Source organism: Quercus lobata, chromosome 8 (assembly GCF_001633185.2).
Source record: "Quercus lobata isolate SW786 chromosome 8, ValleyOak3.0 Primary Assembly, whole genome shotgun sequence".
NCBI classification, from domain to species: Eukaryota; Viridiplantae; Streptophyta; class Magnoliopsida; order Fagales; family Fagaceae; genus Quercus; species Quercus lobata.
Window position 1 is genome coordinate 15,163,370 of NC_044911.1, and position 8,788 is coordinate 15,172,157.

General features: G+C 32.8%; 1 long non-coding RNA gene across 1 annotated transcript; it reads right to left on the minus strand.

Moving 5' to 3' along the window:
- Positions 1-7,808: 7,808 nt before the first annotated feature.
- Positions 7,809-8,297, minus strand: LOC115955111. Its single transcript, XR_004084029.1, has 3 exons — positions 8,211-8,297; positions 8,014-8,081; positions 7,809-7,915 (listed from the first exon to the last, which is right to left on the minus strand). It is a non-coding gene; the product is annotated as an uncharacterized LOC115955111 (long non-coding RNA).
- Positions 8,298-8,788: the final 491 nt, after the last annotated feature.

An 8,788-nucleotide genomic window follows, 5' to 3' on the forward strand; every position in this document is an offset into this window, starting at 1 on the left:
CGTCTGCGACAACGAACTAGAAACTTTGGCAGTCTATAGGGCACCACCTTGAATATTTGATCTAGAGTAAACTCATTGGAAGAAAAGTTTTGAGGTTTCAAACTTTGGATCACAAGCCTTCATAAAACTTGAAGGATTCTCTAATGAAAGCTCACGGAATGAATGGAATGACTTTTCTCTCTTAAAGCTTTTCAGTTTCAACCTTTCTAATCTATATATATATATATAACCGAAGTTTTTGAAGCTCCCACAATTTTCCACGTCAGCACAATATTAAAAAAATTTATAAAAAAAATAAAACATAAGCCAAAAAAAAAAAAAAAAAAAAAAAAACGCAAGAACTTTTCTAAAACCCGAACCCGATATATACTCTACCGTCTCTTTCTCCAAAATTCAGGCCTTAAGCTCCTTCTACCAGCTCCCTCATCCCAAAGCTCCTCCTCTACCAGCTCACCCAACGTTCAGACCCACGGCAAAGACACCATACCCAGATTCCTCAATCAAAACCCACCATACCCACAAACCAACAGAGATCTCCTTCCTCAGAACAGAGATTTCCTTCCTTAGACCCACGGCAAAGACCACTTCTCCTTACTCCAAAATGCAGACCACCAACCACCACAGAGATCTCCTTCCTCAGACCCACGACAAAGCATCCAAAGAATCAAAACCTACCATACCCACCATTCCCACAAACCAACATATATCTACCGAAGAGGTATAACTCTGTAAATTTCTGTCTCTATGTATGAGTTAGGGTTTTATTTGGTTTGGGTTTTTGAATTTTTTAACCATATTTATTGAGGTAAAAATTCTGATTTGCTCTTCAATTGAAAATCTATCTTCCCAGTTATTACTTCCTATATACTGTTCTCTCTCCACTTCAATTGTTCATGGAATTTTTTTTTGTGGTTGTGGGTGATCTGCTTTGGTGTTTTGGGTTGCTATGGCTGAATGGTTGGTCTTTGGTTTGCCGGCATTAAAAGGTTTTATTTATTTATTATTTTATTTTTTTTAGGTTCTGGCGATTTAAGGTGGAAAATTTATTTTAGGTTTTGAACCAAAATTGGGGTTTGGATAGTTTGGGTTGTTGTCTTTACCAATATAAACTATGCCAATATGCAATAAATTTAGTCTGATGCGGCTTCAAATATTTTGTGGTTTAATTCAATCTTTATTGGGTAAATAACTACTTGAGTAAAAATCCAAGGGCTTGCTGGTGATTAGAGCTTTAACATGTGATTTTAATTAAACTGCAAACTCATTCCTATACAGACTATCAATTCCATTCCTTTGTCTTGGAATCTTTATTGAAATTTCTTATATGTGTGTAATCCAAGTAATAGGGTAGTATATGTATATGCTAAATTGCTAAATTTCTTCTAAACGCACAGCAAATTTATGGTTGTTGTTTTAAATTTTCTTTTATGGGATGGAGTTTTAATATCATTGAACAATTTCTCATTCTTTGACATAGTTGATGTTAAGCTCTTTTGGAAAGTAAAAAAATAAAAATTTGATGATTTTTGATGCATTCATTCATCTTATGCATTTAATAGTAGGAAAAGGAAACTGGGTAGCTGATTAGTTCAAGAAACAACAAAGGATCCTTCAAGGTTGTTTGGGTATGCTCTCTTCTAAACACACAGCAAATATATGGTTGCTGTTTTAAATCAATATTTTGATTTTTATAATTTGATTGAAGGAACATGAGAGAGTTTGAATGTTAATGTTGATTATAATTTCTCTGTACTGATTCTGATGTTGGGTTTCTCCCAATTATGAATATTAATTGGTTAGAAAAGTAAGTGAACATGAGCAGAAACACATCTGGCATATATCACTAAATCAGTTATATTAGTTTTGCAAATGGAGGATCTTGATCCATTTAATGTAGTGAACGGTAGCTCAAAAAGCGATTTATAAATGGAGGATCTCAATTTATTTCATTTTAGGTTCTTTACATCAAACTGAAAAGCTATGAATGTTTTTTTGCATAAAAAATACAGCTTCATGGTTTATGTTTTGACTGTTTTAAGTTCAGACTTAGAATAGTTTGGATTTCTTAGGTTTCTTTTAGTTTGGATTTTTAAGCATGGATTGAGGTTGCAAATTCTTTTTAGTTTGATTGCTTTATGGTAATTACCTCTTACTAAAACACTTCTCTCTAATAAAGAATAAGATATTAGGGGTGAGAAAATTGGATGGGGTAGATTTTTTGTAGACCATGTGACCCAAGTTTTTGGAGATTGTAGAAGAGTGTTTAAATTGATTGGGAGACAATATGCAATTAAGAGCATGATTTATATCAATAGGCTACCTATTTAGATAATCTTAATTTTTTGGTGAGTTTTTTAATTCTTGGTAATTCATGTTGGCAATGACACTGATTTTGGGTTGCATATGGTCTCTTCTATTACAACTAAAACCCAAAAACCCATGTTGACAATGACACTGACAATGACACTAATTTTGGGTTGCATATGGTCTCTTCTATTACAACTAATTCTTGGTATTTCATGTTTTACACTGATTTTGGGTTACCTATTTACAACTAAAATCTGCTCTGCACTACACTTTTTCACAAAAATCTACACTGGACTGTTTCATTAAAATCTGCATTACACTGCACTGTTTCAAACTTTCTGCACTGCACTATTTCTCTTCTATTAATGTTTCTTGAATGTTGGTTGAAAATTGGATTTTTACTATTTTGCAGGCAGGGATTTGGCATTTTTTTCATTTGGGTTATTTGGTAATACAACATCAAGACAAGGACAATCATGTACTTAACAGTCTTTCCTTTATTTTGTATTGTTTATTGCATATTTATTGGTAATATGTTTCTAGAAAGAATTTGAAATTGGAATATGGTTGCATATTTAAGTTTCTTGGTTATCTCAAACTTGGTTTTATGTTTGGTTTAATTGTTTCATCTCAAGATTTCCATTGTTTTAATTGCTTCTAGAAATATGGTAATGATATTTGGAAGGAGAAAAATGGCTAGGAACGCCCATAATGTATATTTTGTTATTACTTGATGGTTGTTACAATTCTAATGTCACATCATTTGGAGGTTTATCTTAATGTTCCAGTGATCTTTTTTTTTTTTTTTTTTCCTTCACAGTTAAAATGTGGACTAATGTGTTCTCCTCTTTAACATTTCTTATCACTTTAGGAGCTTGAGCTCCAGAGATGATATGGACAAAAAACCCATCTCATATATTTAGTTTAATTGTTTGAGTAAGTAGTTTTGCACAAAAAGAAAAAGAAAAGAAAAGTGATGGCTGGAATGAATAATACGAGTTAATGTTTCTACTATAGTTGATGCTCATCTTTTGGGACAGTAATGATATTTCATGTCCTTTTATTATGGATAAAATTTTTATCTATTTTAGTTTTTAAAAATTGGTAGCATTCCCATGTATCGCACAGGTTAGCAACTAGTTTCTTTGAAAATTGTGCATAAGATGGTTGAAGTATTTGTTTACACGTAGGGTCAAAATTCTAGTCAGAACATGATTTAAATTATGTTTCCACGATTGTTGCGTTGCACAAGCGAGTGTCTAGTGACGGTCAGGAGAGGCCCCACTTGTCGCCTGAATTGGCCATAGTGGTTGGGTAGTGGAGAGAGAGAGAGAATCATTACCAAATGAGAAAACATTGGGTCAAGAGCTGGCATAAAACCAGTGTTTTACACCAGCCAATAACATTAGGCCACATGGACTTTTTTTATTAAACCCCTCTTCAAACAGCCAAAACTCATGCCATTCACCTCAGAAAAAATAGAAGAAAACAGAGAAACCGCTAAGCTCTAAGCTCTGCTTCCTTCACACCGAACCTCTACCACTGCCACACAGATCGCAAACCCACTAACCAGTACAGCTCGCTTAAACCCCAAATTAGAACCAGAACGAGTTAGGCAGAAATTTCTGGTTTCCTTTGCTTCCTCCCTCTTCCATCCTCTACTTCCTCTTGCCCAAATCTCCACCACACCACACACCGAAGCATACTGCCACACAAGTCACCAGATTCATTGCTAGAGCTTGTAAACATGCTGGAGCCACCGTGAGCATGGTGTTGCGATGCAAAGGTTTGTTTTTCATGATTTTCCCTTTTCCCCAATTTGGATTTCGAATTATTGATGGGTTTGTTTATGGGTTTATGGGTTTTTTATGGAGCCTCATGAAATATTTGTGAGTATTTTTTTTTTTTGGTTGTATTTTGGTATCTTTATGGGTTTTGATTAGATTCCTATGTGTGAGGGTTCAACCCATATCTTCATGGGTTTTGATTAGATTCCTAAGTGTTAAGATCAGTTTTTGCTTAGTTTTTGTTGTTTTTGTTTGTTATTCCTAAGTGTATGGGTTACTTTTGTTTGCTTTTGAAATTGTAAAAATTAGTGATTTTTCACAAAGCTCAATGATAAAACATCACTGAATTTGGGTGTGTTTATAAATTTTTGCCTAATTCTAATATAATAATACTGTTGTCGTTGTTGTTTTAGTGTTGGGAATACTCATTTGTTGTTCCAATTCATTGTAATGAATAGGTGTAACATAGGTTCTAATTTTTAATTTTGTGGTTTTGTTATGCATTTGCTTTAGTGTTACTTTATATGGTTGTATATTCAGTATTGTCTAAGATAACCATTTCTTTAGGCATTGAATAAGAATTGCAGTCTATTTATTTGTTTAGTCATTGAACAATTTGTCAACTGAATTAGATGTAAACAATGGGTACCATTCTATAGGCCTAAAATTAAATTGGAAATCAATTACTACATGTTGGATTGGAAGTAATATATAGAATGAAGTTGTTTAAGCATTGTATCTACTAGGTTGTTTATGCTGTCTTGTTTGTTGTGTATGGCTCTTCTATGGTAGCTTAATGCTCAAGTCCATGGCAAAAGGCATAGGAGATGACTGAATTGAATCTGAATTTGTTTTTTTTTTGGTTGGTAGTTATCTAACCCATTTGTTGAAGATTCAAAAGAATGTTACTTCTTGTATGATAGGATTTCTGAATTGTTTGATTTCTTTTATAAAAAGAAAAAAAAATGCTTCTAATTTATATTAGAGAAAGGGAATGTAAGTAAAATGTTTCCTATATATATTTCTTTCAATTTTTCATGTTTCTTTAATTTTCAGTTTGTTTTTCCCTTTTTTTTTTTTAACCTTCACTTTAAGTTTTGGATTTGCTTTTCTTGGGATCTTGTTCAATTAGTAATCCAACACTGAAAAGTTATATATTTTTAGTCTCTATATTAGTTCAACCACGAAATGAACTTAATTGAATGAGAATCTTGCAAGCTATTTATTTGTTTAGTCATAGCCTTGTCAGTTTGTCAACTAAATTAGATGTAAACAATGGGTACCACTCTAAAAGCCTAAAATTGAATAGGAAATCAATTACTAAATGTTGGATTGGAAGCAATATATTGAATGAAGTTGTTTAAGCATTGTACCACTAGGTTGTTTATGCTATCCTATTTGTTGTGTATGGCTCTTCTATGGTAGCTTAATGCTCAAGTCCATGGCATCTAATGGTTCCCTCGATCCCCTTATTCCTTAGTTCTCTCCCTATTTGTAATTAATTTCTTCTTTCTTCTTTTTTGCTTTCTTTTTTAATTTTTTGGACTGCTTTGTGCTCTTTGCATAAGGTAGATTTTTATATATACATCTTTCTTGCTAATTATATATATGATGTCATGTTTGTTTATGCTGTCCTGTTTGTTGTGTATGTCTCTTGTGCTCTTTGTGCTCTTTGCATAAGGTAGATTTTTTTTAAAATTGTGTGTTTGATCCATAAAAGATTCCGATAAAGATCATGAACTCAATAGAAGATAAAATATGTTTTAGCAAATTTGTTTAGATGCATGATTGGCTATTTTAGTACATCGTTCATTGGTGTCTTTAAAAGAACTTTACGTAAATTTTTATTTAATGAATTGGCTAAAAGTTCTCATTTCAATTTCTCAGGATGTGGAAGATCAAAAGCAGCTGGCAAATGTTTGGCAAAGGACTAGAGATCTTGGTGTCTACAGCTATTAAATAGTTCTGTCTTTGGAAAATCTTCATCGGTATCGAGTAAGGGTGGAGACGAGGTGTGAGATTTGTAGTCACCAATCTGAAACTGTAAGCCATATCTGGTGGGAGTGCCCATTTGCACAAAACGTGTGGGCTTTATTCAAAGGTTGAACACAAAAATGCAGCTAGTAGGAATTAAAGAAGTGGGTCGTTACAGCGTGGGCAATATGGAATGCGAGGAATAAATTTTATTTCAAACATTTCCAAACTCATCCAAAGGTGATCCTCAACTTGGCGAATGGCTTGTGTGAAGAATACCAACGTCTTATGGATAGGCACTGAGTGACTTGATGTACCATCTTCTTGAGCTGATGTACTCTTTCTTTTGTCTTTTTGTACTACCATTTACTTGAGCCTTGACTTGGATTGGACTTTCTTTGTATACCGTTTCTACATTAATGAAAGATTTCTATCGTTTTGAACTCAAAAAAAATTGAAAAAAAAAAACTAACTATGATTAATATTATGATTGTTAGTAAGATCTATAATGAGCAAAATTTGATAAATGGTTAGCACCAAAATATTTGGTAAATACATATAGTTCTAGGTTCATAACAAGCAAAAGATGGTAACAGAAATAATCACCTTATAATGTGAGTCATGAACGTGACCATTGGCTTTATGCCGTGTTTCAGTAGTCTTGAGATACTATACTAGTTTTTTCCCCTAATTGGCTTATTGCAAGGCTTATAAACTTAAAAGAGTAAAAATAACATCTTAGGCACTACAAACAGGTCATGAATTTTCAAATAATTGAAGCCAACTAATGCTCCTGTACCATACAAACTAAAATACATCTAAAATAAAACCTGTCACAATTTTTTCTATAAAAGTTTCTAATTGTGAATATATTCACCTGAAATAAAACTTGTCACAATTTTTTCTATAAGAGTTTCTAATAGAGAATACATTCACCTGAAATAAAACCTGTCACAATTTTTTCTATAAGAGTTTCTAATTGAGAATACATTCATCTAGAATAAAACCTGTCATAGTTCAATATACAAAAAAGAGGACCCTACATTGGGAATACAAAAAAGAAGATGGTTCTATGTCTATCCACCACAATTTAAACTTTATACAACCAAAAAATATTTGCTTCCCAATCCATTCTCTTGGACACAAACAAGGTCTGTACATCAACTTTCTTGGAATTGTTGTAATGGATCCTACATAAAAGAATGTACAACAAAATACAAAAAATAAAATTAGAATGAACATGGTTAAAAAAAAAAAAAAATCAATATATTCTAATTAAACGCTAAGTGGTCATACTATAAATGATGACTAGTTGGGATGTATATGCATAGTAGATGATGATGTAGAAGAAAATATTTTAATAGCTATCAAATAAATGATACTAGCTGTGTCCTAGAGACTAAAGTTGATAGCGAAGAATTCAATAACCACAGTAAGTAAACTTGTCGGAAAGGCACCTGTAAGAAGCAAAATTTTTCTATGTAACAGCAAGCCCCTTTATTTTAGAAAATAACTTTACCCTTACAATATCAAGAAATACCCTTACAATATTAGAAAATACCAGGAATCTGATACAACTATTAGTCTATTATAAACTAAAATTAGATCTAACTAAAAAGTATATAAAATAAAAGAGACCAAACCAATTGCAACACAAAGACCCAGTAAGCACTCAAGTGCAATGATATTTATGGTGCAAGCATACCTTATAGAAGCACCAACAATCATAGGCAAAGCACACAACTGAAAAGCTCTATGTCGACCAACCCCATCAGCAATCTAACCACTGAGTAGTGCTCCAACTAGGGCACCACCTAGACATGTACTCACAAGAGTCACAACCAAACCTTCATTAAAATAAATGACAACCTTTTAGAGAAGGAAGCTAGACAGAAATCAGACATCACATTAGAGTGATTAAGTAAAAAGATCAACTCAATGTCACCTTCTGCCAAAGTATTCCCACTGAAACGAAGATCTACAGAAATGCTTTCAAGTGGTTCATTAACTACTCTGAATAGATTAGGTACCAAACTAAAAAGGGCAAAAGTAGAAATTTCAATTAGTTGCTTCATACTTAAATAACACGCAGAAAGAGAAAAGCAAAGGAAGAAAAGACTGAGTTCAAGTAAGAGCACCAACCCTGTATGGTAGCCAAATAAGAAAGAAGATTCAGCAATCCTATCATACAATAAGTAACATTCTTTTGAATCTTCTAAAACTGGGTTAGATAACTACCAACCCAAAAAAAAAAAAAAAAAGTCAGATTCAATTTAGTCAAGCAAAATTGTGCATAATCTATGTTAAATGACAATCATCTCCTATGCCTTATGCCATGGACTTGAGCATTAAGCTACCATAGAAGAGCCATACACAACAAATAGGACAACATAAACAACGTAGTAGATACAATGCTTAAACAACTTCATTCTATATATTACTTCCAATCCAACATGTAGTAATTGATTTCCAATTTAATTTTAGGCCTACAGAATGGTACCCATTGTTTACATCTAATTCAGTTGACAAATTGTTCAATGACTAAACAAATAAATAGACTGCAATTCTTATTCAATGCCTAAAGAAATGGTTATCTTAGACAATACTGAATATACAACCATATAAAGTAACACTAAAGCAAATGCATAACAAAACCACAAAAATACGGGTTCAACCCTAACACTTAGGAATCTAATCAAAACCCATAAAGATACCAAAAT